The following is a 12,371-nucleotide window of genomic DNA, read 5'->3' on the forward strand; positions in this document are numbered from 1 at the left end:
AAGCATTGTTGCGGATGCTTTTATTCTTTGCGTGACGAGCATGCTTCTGCAGACGATTCTTATAATTTCCTGATTCCCCGATATACACGCCGCTGCAGTCTGCACAAGGTATCTCGTATACCACACCGGGGAAGCGCTCCTTGGGCAAGCGGTCCTTGACTCTCACGAGCTCATGGCGCATCTTTTTGGCTGGAACGTGGGCCACCTGCACGTCACATTCCCGTAGGACACGTGCCAAACATTCACTTGTTCCTTGAAAGTAGGGCACAGGAGCTCGCTTCATCGGGGCAGGAGGCACGTCCAGCTGTCCCCGTCGGGTCAGTTGGCTTTCCGTTGCATTTATAAAGTGCCTCGGGTAACCGCAGCTAGCCAGGTCGTCCCACCCCTTTGCCGTGTCCATCGCCGCATCCTCGGGCTTCGAGCACAATCTTTTCGCACGCTGCAGTAGCGTGCCAACAACAGCCCTCTTGTGGGAAGCGGGGTGCACGGAGTTGAAGTTCAGGTAGCGGCCTGTGTGCGTTTCCTTGCGGTATACGCTGAAACGTAGCCTCTGGCCCTGCCGAGACACGAGGACGTCCAGGAAGGGAAGTTTGCCATCGGCCTCCTCTTCTGACGTGAACTGAATGGCACGTTCCATACTGCTGAGGTGGGCCAGCAAGCTGTTCGCCGCGTTTTTCTGAACGACGCAGAAACAATCGTCGACATAACGCAAGAACACTTTTGGTTGAGGGGCAAAGGAGGCTAGCACGCGTGCTTCCAGCGCTTCCATGGTCAGGTTCGCCGCCGTGACCGAAATAGCGGCACCCATTGGAGTCCCCTGCCTTTGCTTGTAAAAATGGCCCATAAAGACGAAGTACATATTGTTCAGGCAAAAATCTAGAAGCCTGCGTAGCTCTGGCACATCCATCGGTGATCTCCCGGGCAACGTCTCATCAGCCTCGAGAGCAGCGGTGCATACGTTGACAGCCAGGTCAATCGGAATGCTCGTGAAAAGGGACTTCACGTCGAAGGACACCATCAAGTCGTCTGTCTCGATCACGGTGTTGCGAGTCTTCTCGACAAAATCGAAAGAATTACGAACGTGAGTGGTCCCTTTACCGACAAGCGGAGCCATAACTTGGTGCAGGAACTTCGACAGGTGGCCCACGTTCCAGCCAAAAAGATGCGCCGTGAGCTCGTGAGAGTCAAGGACCGCTTGCCCAAGGAGCGCTTCCCCGGTGTGGTATACGAGATACCTTGTGCAGACTGCAGCGGCGTGTATATCAGGGAATCAGGAAATTATAAGAATCGTCTGCAGCAGCATGCATGTAACGTAAAGAATAAAAGCATCCGCAACAATGCTTTAGCCGAACACGTCGTCGTGAATGACCACAAAATTGATTGGGACAATGCAAGAATCGTCGCTACAGAAAAAGTGACCGCATCACGGCTACATCTGGAATCGCTAATCATTCAGACCACATCTAACACGGTCAATCGTAACGACTGAAATCTAAACCCGATCTACGCACGCTCTTTGCAGCCATTATTCAAGCCCACTTAAACGACCCACTTCTGGTGATGCATTTATTGTGAACAAGGCTTAATCGACCAGATTTAGGGGAAATCCCCAAGGTGGAGTAAGTTTCTGTGAAGGAAAGTTTGACATCCACCTAAATGCAGCCATACGGCTGCAAACTTTCCTTCACAGAAACTTACTCCACCTTGGGGATTTCCCCTAAATCTGGTCGATTAACACCTGTCCTCACTTCGAGTTGTTGATCAATTTGCTTTCGCGCTACTAACGACTAGCCTCCTGGTTAGCTCAGTTGGTAGAGCGACTGCTCCGGTTAAAGCAGTGGTCCCGGGTTCGAATCCTGGACCAGGACGTATTTTTCTTCAACTTCGAAGTTTCTGAGAAAGCTGTATAGCTTTCATTTGCAGCCGTATGGCTGCATTTAGGTGGATGTCAAACTTTCCTTCACACAACAAGGCTTCCGTGCTGGAAGCCGAAACGTCAGTACGTTTTGTTTGGACTGGTCGGCGTCTCTTTTTCGTTTCTAATGTACCCTTCCGGCCAGACAGGATTCCGTCATGATCTCGATTTTACCTATGTAGGATGCGTTGCAATCCTTGCATGGAATTTTGTAGGCAACTCTGGGAATCTTGATTTTTCTAAAGGGTCTTTCACGCATACCAGCTTCTGATTAAGCCTGTTCGTTGGCACGTGTGCAATTTTAACGCCATATGTGCCAAACACCCTTGCAAGAGCTTCACTGATGCCTTGCGTGTAGGGGACGGCAGCGCAGTTTTGCCTGTATTCTTCAGGAACCCTTTCGGGGGAGGACACTGAAGCCCGCAATTGTTGCGTCCTCACAAGCTTTGAAGGGTAGCCGTTGCTGCAAAGGTCCTTCCTTACCACGGCTAGCTCTTGCTTGCACAGACCAGGCTCAGAGCAGATTCGTGATGCGCGTGAGAAGAGTGCAGCGGCGACAGAGCGTTTTTGGCCTATAGGATGCGCAGAGTCGAAACCCAGGTATACCCGTGTGGGTCGGCTTTCGATACACACTGGTTGTAAATCCTTTGGCCGACCATCTCACAAGTATGTCGAGGAAGGCGATCTGTCCATTATTTTCTTGTTCCGTGGTGAACTGGATGCTTGGAACACAAGAGTTTAGATGCTCAAATAAAGGCATTACGTCTCGGCGGTGGATCACACAAAAACAGTCGTCTACGTAGCAGACAAAGATCTTGGGGCCGTCTTGTACGAGCATAGCGCAGAATTTTCTATAGCCTCTAAGGCAATATTCGCACAGACTACTGAAATGGAAGCTCACATCGCTGTTCGAAACCGCTGCTTGTAATAGTGTCCGCTGAAAACAAAATATGTGTTCTGCAGGCCAAATTCCAGGAGACGATATAAGTTTTGCGTCTCAATTGTCGACCATGAAGGCCGAGATACATCGTTCTCGAGTAGATCCTTGCAACTCCGGACCGCGTAATTTTGCCTGGAATTTGGCCTGCAGAACACGTTTTGTTTTCAATGTACAATGTTACAAGCAGCGGTTTGGAACAGTGATGGGAGCTTCCGTTTCAGCAGTCTGTGCGAATATTGCCTTAGAGGCTCTAGAAAATTCTGCGCTATGCTTGTACAAGACGGCCCCAAGAATTTTGTCTGCTACGTAGACGACTGTTTTTGTGTGATCCACCGCCGAGACGTAATGCCTTTAATTGAGCATCTAAACTCTTGTGTTCCAAGCATCCAGTTTACCATGGAACAGGAAAATAATGGACAGATCGCCTTCCTCGACGTACTTCTGAAACGGTCGGCCAAAGGATTTACAACCAGTGTCTATCGAAAGCCGACCAGCACGGGTAGATACCTGGGGTTAGACTATAGGTCAAAAACGCTCCGCCACCGCTGCACTCTTCTCACGCGCATCACGAATCTGCTCTGAGCCTGGTCTACGCAAGCAAGAGCTAGCCGTGGTAAGGAAGGACCTTCGCAGCAACGGCTACCTTTCAAAGCTTGTGAGGACGCAACAATTGCGGGCTTCAGTTGCTCCTCCGAAAGGGTTCCTCAAGAAGACAGGCAAAAACGCACTGCCGTCCCCTACACGCAAGACATCAGTGAAGCTCTTGCAAGGGTGTTTGGCACATATGGCATTAAAATTGCACACGTGCCAACGAACAGGCTTAAGCCGAAGCTGGTATGCGTGAAGGACCCTTTAGAAAAATCAAGATTCCCCGGAGTTGCCTACAAAATTCCATGCAAGGATTGCAACGCATCCTACAGGTGAAACTGGAAATTTTTAAAAGAAGAATTCAATAGCACCAGAACGATGTCAAAAAAGGCAATGCAAGCTGAAATGCCTTGACGGATCATCACCTGGCTACTGACCATGTCATCGATTGGGAACCCGCCGCGGTGGCTCAGTGGCTAAGGCGTTGCGCTGCTGAGCACGAGGTTGCGGGTTCGATTCCCGGCCGCGGCGGCCGCTTTTCTGATGGAGGCGAAAAGCAAAAACGCCCGTGTGTACGAGATTTCGGCGCACGTTAAAGATCCCCAGGTGGTCAAAATTAATCCGGAGCCCTCCACTACGGCGCGCCTCATCGCCTACGTTGCGTCGGCGCGTTAAACCCCACAATCAATCAATCAATCATCGATTGGGATTCCGCATGCATAATCGCATCAGAGAAGCGCCTGTCGACACGACTACTTTTAGAATCAGTGCATATTCAACCAACTAAAAACACGATTAACCGGTCGCGGGGTAATCTCCCCAAGATATACATGCGCACTCTGCGACACCGAACCTATAAATAATCGCGACCTTTCACCCCCCTTTCATTGTGATCAAGGGACCAGTAGGGGCCCCAAAACGTCTTTATTTGTTTATTTGTTTTTGACCAGGCGAGTGCCTGCTTGTATTTCATCAACACCGAACTAACCCGCCTGAATCACCACTTTAGACATTGAGCAATTCTTTGAATTGGTTTATTGTAGCAAGCTGTCTTGTTTATTTCCTTATTTTTTTGGCATTTCCTGTCTCATTTGAAATTGGGAGACCAGATAGCTTTTACTACGGGTCATGCACTGGTGAGAACAAATAATTGATTTCACTTTAAACAATTTTCAGTTCTGTTTTATTGCTCACCAGCCAATGACCTGAAATATCAGAGGCTCTTAAAACATATGCTGGCATTTCTTTCCTGCACTGTAGTACAACTAATCATGACTTTTATTATATTTTGAACACATATTGTAATATTTAGAAAGTATTCAGCTGAATGAAAATGTTATTTCAGAAGCATGCGTGCGCAATCAACAAGGCCTCAATGACTCTCACCACATGGTTCACTTGTTTCTGTCACAAATAACCTGATTGCAGCCACATTCCACCCAAGACGAAGGTAACATACCCTCTGGGATGATGAATATTTAAAATGCCTTACGAGTAAGTGCTCAGCACATGAAATTGTGGCATTAAAATTAAAACAGAAGATCCCTCTGCGGCATCCTTCACTTGGGGCAGCGCTTGATCACAAACTTCGAGAAGCTGAAAAATGCTCCATGCGCCGCTCCAGCCAGCAGAAACAATGCAGGACGCAAGTTGGTAGGTGGACCGTTGGCATCCTGCGATTGTGAAGATTTTTATTTAGTAGATGCTCTTCTTTTTGTACCACTGTTTATTTCTCCTTTAACAAGCAGCTGAACTCCTGCAGGTTCTACGAATCATACAAGCATAATAAAATGCAGCAATGCCGAACAATTGGCAGGGTTACCTCAATTTTTCTTTTCTAGGAATGAAAACAATGTAGGTAATCTATGCACAACTGCAATCAAACCTTTCAATTTTTACCTACTTCACTCCTAACAAGCACACATACACGTTAGACATGTGAGCAAGCTGCTAAATTAATGCCCACAAACTTAATCAGGCATCAGAAATTGGCAGATAACGACGTGTCACCTTTAAATGGCACTTTTTTCGTTCAAAACACGTAAATGGGCGAGAAAGATACATAATTATGAGTAGGTACCCTCATCTGGTATGGTTTTCAGGCAATGCTTACATCTCACTTCAGTACCTTCAGGTGGTGGAGATCTTTGAAAACTCATTGCGGGCAAGTGGGTTGTGTTCAAGCTCTCGTATCTTGCCAGCATATGCTGGATTCCAGCATTCCCAAATCAACGTGACGACCCGAATGTGGTGGATGGAAGAAAGAATAAGCACACGCCAAGGGCGTAGCCGAAGGTAGGGGTGCCCCTCCCATAATGTTTTATGCCAAGGCTGGGGTGCAGTTTAAGCAGCCTGAAAAACCGCCTAAAGTCACCTGCAGGCGCGGAACCTGCAGTTTTAAGGACATTCTTGCTCATATAAAGCTGACAACAAGGGCAATGTCAACGTCTGATCCATGCGCCCGCTCCAGATGCTGTACCTGTCAATATATACAGCCCGGCTGCATTTCGCGCCGGATACACCGACAAGCGCCGGGAACCTGCCGCGAGCCGATCGAAACAGCCCCACTGTTTCACTGGCGGAACAGCACGGCCGGGGAATGGCAAAACAGCAGAAAAAGCCTCATATAGGCTTACATGTGGTCGGGAGCGTGTCATTCCTTGTCTTTACACTGATACAAAGGATAATCACATGACAGAGCATGTCGCTGTATTTTGTTCAGTCAACTATCAATCCTTGATATGTTTATTTTTCTACCGACATCGCATTTCATTGACTATTGCAGTTCCATAATTTCTGCTGCATAAAAAGCATTGCTCTGCCCATCTTGTATTTCCTCCACATCAACAAAACTACACAATTATCCTTATTGCGGAGCTTTGTTTTTTTGGCACTATTCCACTCTTTCCTTGACCTCCCTTTAGAATCAGCATTCTGTATTTGCTTAACCGGAATTTTACTGAAGCCATGTCTGTTTCAATTTAACAGATAGAAATAACGAAATTTAATAAGAAACGTGCAACAAGCTCAACATTCAACAGCAGTGCAATAAGGTGTTCCGCTTAGCGCAAGTTCACTACTCACGTTACTAGCACAAAAAATAACAAAAGGCGATTACTTAAAGGAGCCATCAAGAGAAAACAAAAGTTTGTTTTATTCGAAAGATTAGGTGTTTCATAGTACCCCAAGCGCTTTTCCGGAAGCAAATGATGCTTTATTCACTGAGAAATAAGGCAATTTAAGCCAAACTTTTAAATCTCCCGCTAAAATTGCACATTTCGTCATGTGAACAATGGCGTCATACGAGCCGGTCCATGAAACATATACTTAGTATGTAGACTCCATATAGCACCCACACGCGGGAGTCGACCGAGACGGCGGCCATTTTAAAAATACTAGTAAAACCTAGTGCACCCGCAGCCCTAGTCATGGAATCACCTGATCCGGAGAACAAAACTCTCGCCGAGGAGCTCGGGCTTGCATTTAACAACCTTACACCACTTGAACGCTCAATGCTTCTAAGTGCACGAGCGGCAAGAGTTGTGGGATACGCGGTGGACGGGAAAGCGACCATTCCGCGATAGCCACAACAGACGAACGCCCAGCCATCGGCACCGCTGCCTCGTCAGCCCCGTCGCGACGGATGAATACAGACTGGTACGTATGTGCCGTATTTTCAATTTTAGTAGCAGTATCGCTTATGCCAGTTGGCCGGTGTCGTGTATGGAAAGCTGTTCGCTCGAGCTCTCTGCTCCGACCAGAAAGATTTGAGCGTCAATGCGCGGTGTGTACGGCAATTTTTTTCCCCAAGGTCAGAGCGCTTTGGCGGCGATTTGACGAAGTCGGCGACGAGCGCCACCATGTCCGGGTCCCTGCCGTAATCACTTCCTCGGAAATGAAGCGAGCACACTCGTACTTCCTTTAGCTCTCTTTCTCATCCGTTTGCAAAGTTCACAAAACATAGCCACTTGCTTCGCCGAGATTCGTCGTTGGGCAGCACATGAAAGGAGATCTCACCGGCGGGGATGTCGCACTCCCTCGACGATTTGCCCGTACTACATGGGCATTTCAAAACACAGCAACGAAATTTCATTGTAAAGTGCTCGAACAAACTGAAGTTTTCAGTGGTTGTAAACTGTAAACGAGCTCATAACGACAGCAGCAAGCCAACACGACCTCCATACCGAAACCTGTGCGACGAGTGGCACTATCTCGTTGCTGCTCTGTGTTCCTTACTCCCCTTGTTGCTATTTTTACCTTTCCTGGTTGGCGATATGACGGCCAACCTCCTGTGAAGGGATTATGATACCAAGCAAGGTCACGGCTGTGCGTGCTGGGACGGTTCGTTGGCCCCGAAGAGCCTTGAACCCGAAAATTCGTCTGCGCGATGGTGGCGACGGCGAGATGTCGAGTTCGGCTGGCGGTAGTTTCGTACGGATTGGCATACACGCTTGCGTGTTCGTTCGGAACTTCAACCGTTTACTCCACCGTTCTTTGTCATAAAAAGAATGTGCAGTATGTTTCACGGGCATTTAGCTCGCTATGCAAACTGTAAGCCCTGCCTAACATGCGTTTGCTTTTGCCGGCCTCCGCAAATCGCAGAGCATTCTCGAGTGACATCATAGGTTCTGTTGCGGAAAATGAGCTGGTGGGTCGCGTGATCATTTCCTTTTTTCCTAATTATGTAGCTTATTTGAGCGAAGTTTGCGTTATAAGTGGTGTCGTTATGGTTCTAACGAGGCAATCTTTCGAATGAACCAAACTTGTGTTTTCTCTTCATGGCTCCTTTAAGGACGAAGACGCACGTTTGCTAGCTTCACCGCCATAATACACGAATGCGCCGCATGTACAGTCCACTGCGATTCGAAGGTTGTCGCGGGAAAGCTACTCTTTCAAACGAAGCAGAAAGAACACCAGCTTTAGCAAATATTCCATGCAAGTTTCGTTATCGTCACCGTAGATAAAGGGCAACCAAGTCCAAGTCTGTGCTTGATAACAACGAATGTACAGCTTGAAACCCAAAGGGTGGCAAGTCAGTCGTGCGGGCCATTGTTGTATCATGGAACAGCCAACAAGGGAGCAAAGAGTGCGAAATCTCGATTTTCATGGTTCCGAAACGAAACCATGGGCTGGTGGCCCGCTTGGCCGCTCGATGCTGGCGCGATAACCTTCAAATCGTGCTCGACTGTACTTCATAGCTGACAAGAAAACTTCATAGTCCCTTTTCTAAAGGAAAATCTAAAACACGCGAATCTTGATAGTAAACACCCAGTGTTGGCCTGCACTTCCGCCCGACGAACTTCAGGGACCGCGCGTCACTCACGAGCGCACTCATGATCACGCTCACGAGCGTGGGTCCGCCTAACCACCTGCTCTGTGGACGAATGAATCGCCCGTGGTGTGCCCACAGACCAGCGAACGGCAATTTCGGTGATCATCATGATCATCACCATCTAAGCTCCTTAAGGTGGGCTTTACAGTTAGCATTGAGCATACACAAATTGCATGTTAAAGTCAGTTATTTCAAGCTTCGTTTCCAAAACAACGCGCAAGATGCCTTGCCTACATATTTCCCCGTCCCATCTTTTGGTCGACCATGCACCTTCAGCCCCTCCCCCCGGAAAAAAATTCCTGGCTACGCGCCTGGCACATGCACAATCAGGAGTACGTTCAGCATGCACGTCGGTTGTTTAAAAAAAAGGGTGTAATGTATTGCTCAGAAGACTCAATGCTTGCACGCATCTTGGAGCAGCAACGGCCTTAGCAGATGTGTTTGAGTGGTTTTCCTCTCTCATAACATCCACAGTGCTTTCAGGAAAAGCCCCTGGCCTTGCAATTAGCATGTTCCAGTTAAGAATAATGCAGCTGATACTTTACACTTTCAAATCTTTTTCTTTGTGGAAGGATGTTTCTTTATTGGCGGTACAGCACTAGCGTGCGTAAATCGCAGCCTTCAGAACCCCAATCAGGCCTCTGTAAATGGTAGAGGCAGTTACATTAACTATTTGAAAAAGTGGACTGCAAGGACTGTCAATTCACATGATAAACATCCAGAAAATAGCTGAAAACAGAACTGGTAAGGCTTTATCGAAGACTCAACTACAAAGGTAATAACATTTTAAATGCATAGCATTTTAGTAACTCACAATGTCACGCGGCGTTGGCGTGCGCTGTCGTAGTCCGCATGCGCGCCTTGTCGTAGTCCGCAGGCGCGCCTTGCCGTAGTCCGCAGCCAGGAAGAAATAACAGTTTCCGGCGCCCGGTTTCGAACCCATGACGCCGCGGGCGGAACGCAAGGTGCCCGGCGCACAACCGACCGAGCCACGAAACCGACACAGATTTCGTTGCACCGAACGCGCCTTATATCCTTCACTCATTTCTCGTTTGTTTCGAAAGCGCCACAAGTTGTCCCGCGCTTCCAAAAGATGGCGACACGGGTCCCGCGATCAAGAGATACGACTTGCCGGCGCACCCCCTCGGAAATGCTGTGCATTTGATCGTGCCCCTCGCGAGGGGGATGTTTGGTTATCGCCGCTGCAATATATAGTTTGCTAGGCCGGCAATGCGCGGCAGTGCCTTTGCAACTGTTACAAGGTAGATTCCCAGTTGATATAATTCCATCGTCCTATTACCTTAGTAGGTGTCCGTCTGTTGACTGGAAGAGTGCTGGATCTGGAATCTGGATCTTTTTGTGGTCTCGCTCTGGATTTCGCTTTTCAACGCTTCATACTGCGAGGTTAGTGTATGAACGTTTTCAACTGATATCACCTTGAATTTTTTTGTTTTTTAATCCCACGTTGACCACCAAATGAGGCGTCTTTTAAATGCAGAGCATTTCTTTAACTCACGATGTCACCCGTTCTTGGTGTCCGTAGTTGTCCGCATCGCTCGCAGGTGCGCCCTGTTTCGTCTTCTGCGATCGCCATTCGCCCACATTTTTTCCTAAAGCCACTGCGCGAGCCGGGGACTCCACAGTCGCCGCGAGGCACGCACTCACGAGTGCTCGGCATTTTCTTGGTATTTTTTTCTGCAACGGCGAACTTGGGGCCAGCAACAACATCTCCGCTGTTTAAAAAAATGCAATGGGAATTGCCCGCGTGCTTTATTTCTTCAGTTGCCCCCGCCTGTTTTGGGTCGAGTAGCGCCATAAGACTGTTACAGTACCGCCCAATTGTTCTCGTTATATATGATTGATTATTAGGTTTAACGCGACGACGCTACACAGACACTGAGGGGCGCCGTAGTGGAGTGCTCCAGATTAATGTTTGTGTCACCACCTAAGAAATATGGCTTCATCGTAAACATGACTAACACCAGGAAATTCGTATACATGGTGATTAACTGCTATGCCCACATTATGATTTTGGGTGAAACTGAGTTTTCCGAAATTAACAATAAAGGTTGCCATTTAGCAGCTACATATTAGGTTATGCATGAAACACCAATAATTGTTACGGGGGCGAGAACTTGTACATTCAAGTGATCGAACATTATTCAAGTATGGTAGCCCACTGTGCTACCAAAACTGTTTGAAAACTTACGTTCTGGCGGCCAAACACTGTTGACAATGGTTGTGGCTCTTGTCCGGTTGAATGGAGGGACGTGATGTGCTCAGACCGTCCAGAGGTCTAAAACAGGATGACACATGATTACCACTCAGGCAAGAATGGAAATTATTGGGTGCACGAATGTTACAACTCGGGCAACACAACATTCAGCCAAAATCAATACCCGCGTACAGCGGCACCGTACACATGGTGAGGTGGCTCGCCGCAAACGCAACGAAGCTTGCGAGGCGCGCACGTTCGCTCGCAAACGATTTTCCCTCGCAATTTACAACACGGCACAAACGACAGCGGTGATTAACGAAGCCGTAAACGCTGCGCCGCACAAGTAGCCGCCCGTGTTCTGATAAACTACGCGTAAGACGTGGTTCGCAGTGGTGAACTCTGAAGCTGTTAAATATAGTGCTGCGGAATGGGAAACGTTACTGAGTTACTGAGCGCCACTGCGTTACAGAGCGCCAGTGCGTTCAGCGCTCAATGCAAGCACCACAATGTTCTTTCGCACATCGCCTTTCTAGAGACAAGCCCTCTAGGTTCAACCTAGCCAGTTCAGTCAAACAATTCACACACGCGGGCTCCTGTTAACGAATCCTTAAAGCGGCGATGACAGCTACAAACGACATCTAGTGACAAGAAAGGCGGCAAATGTGACGAGACAGCTTACCTGACAGAGACCACGCATAGGAGCGAGCGACGTTCAGGGGCAAGCGCCAAACTTAATTAGCCGTCTTCAGGTGGCAAAGTTGTTCTCAAATACTTCATCGCGAAGTCGAACCCGACAGACATAACCGAAGACGACGAGGTGTCCAATTAAACATAATAACTGCGCTTGTTTAACCGCACGGTCGCACACCACAGTAAACAATCTATGAAAGACGGGTCACGGGGTATCTGTTCCGGAATCCGGCCACGCCGCCGCGCGCCGTACTCAGGGTGTCGGCCGTTGGCAGGGAGTTGCGTAAACAAATTAAAACGACAACAATAAATAATTGCATCTTTTACTGAATATAACATAATCTTTAAGTTTATTATTTATTGTGTGTATTATAATAAAGAAGCTTAGATATTTAAAGTTTACAAACACAAAACGCGAACTGAAGCTTTTGGCGCTCGATTTGAACATTAAAAAAAGCAGCAGATAGTAAGATAACACTGCGCAATGAAATTTGGCAGTGTTCTACTGTAAGTAATCGTATTATTATTTGGCGCCTGTTTATTTAGCGCCCGATTTCATGCCCCTCCCTCCCCAACTTTTGTTTTCTTTTGATATCTGCCTTGTTCTCCAAAGTTGTTTCTGCAGGAGAAACTAGGTGGTCTGTTTATTGCATTTGTACACAATATTTACGGTCGCTAACAATAAGAA

At 47.8% G+C, this 12,371-nt stretch overlaps 1 non-coding gene across 1 annotated transcript; it reads left to right on the top strand.

The window, feature by feature from the left end:
• Positions 1-1,793: 1,793 nt before the first annotated feature.
• Positions 1,794-1,868, top strand: Trnap-cgg (transfer RNA proline (anticodon CGG)). The gene is given in 2 exon segments: positions 1,794-1,830; positions 1,834-1,868. It is a non-coding gene; the product is annotated as a tRNA-Pro (tRNA).
• Positions 1,869-12,371: the final 10,503 nt, after the last annotated feature.

Source organism: Haemaphysalis longicornis, unplaced genomic scaffold, assembly GCF_048455015.1.
Source record: "Haemaphysalis longicornis isolate Haplotype H1 unplaced genomic scaffold, Haemaphysalis longicornis Haplotype H1 scaffold_12, whole genome shotgun sequence".
Classification (NCBI taxonomy): Eukaryota; Metazoa; Arthropoda; class Arachnida; order Ixodida; family Ixodidae; genus Haemaphysalis; species Haemaphysalis longicornis.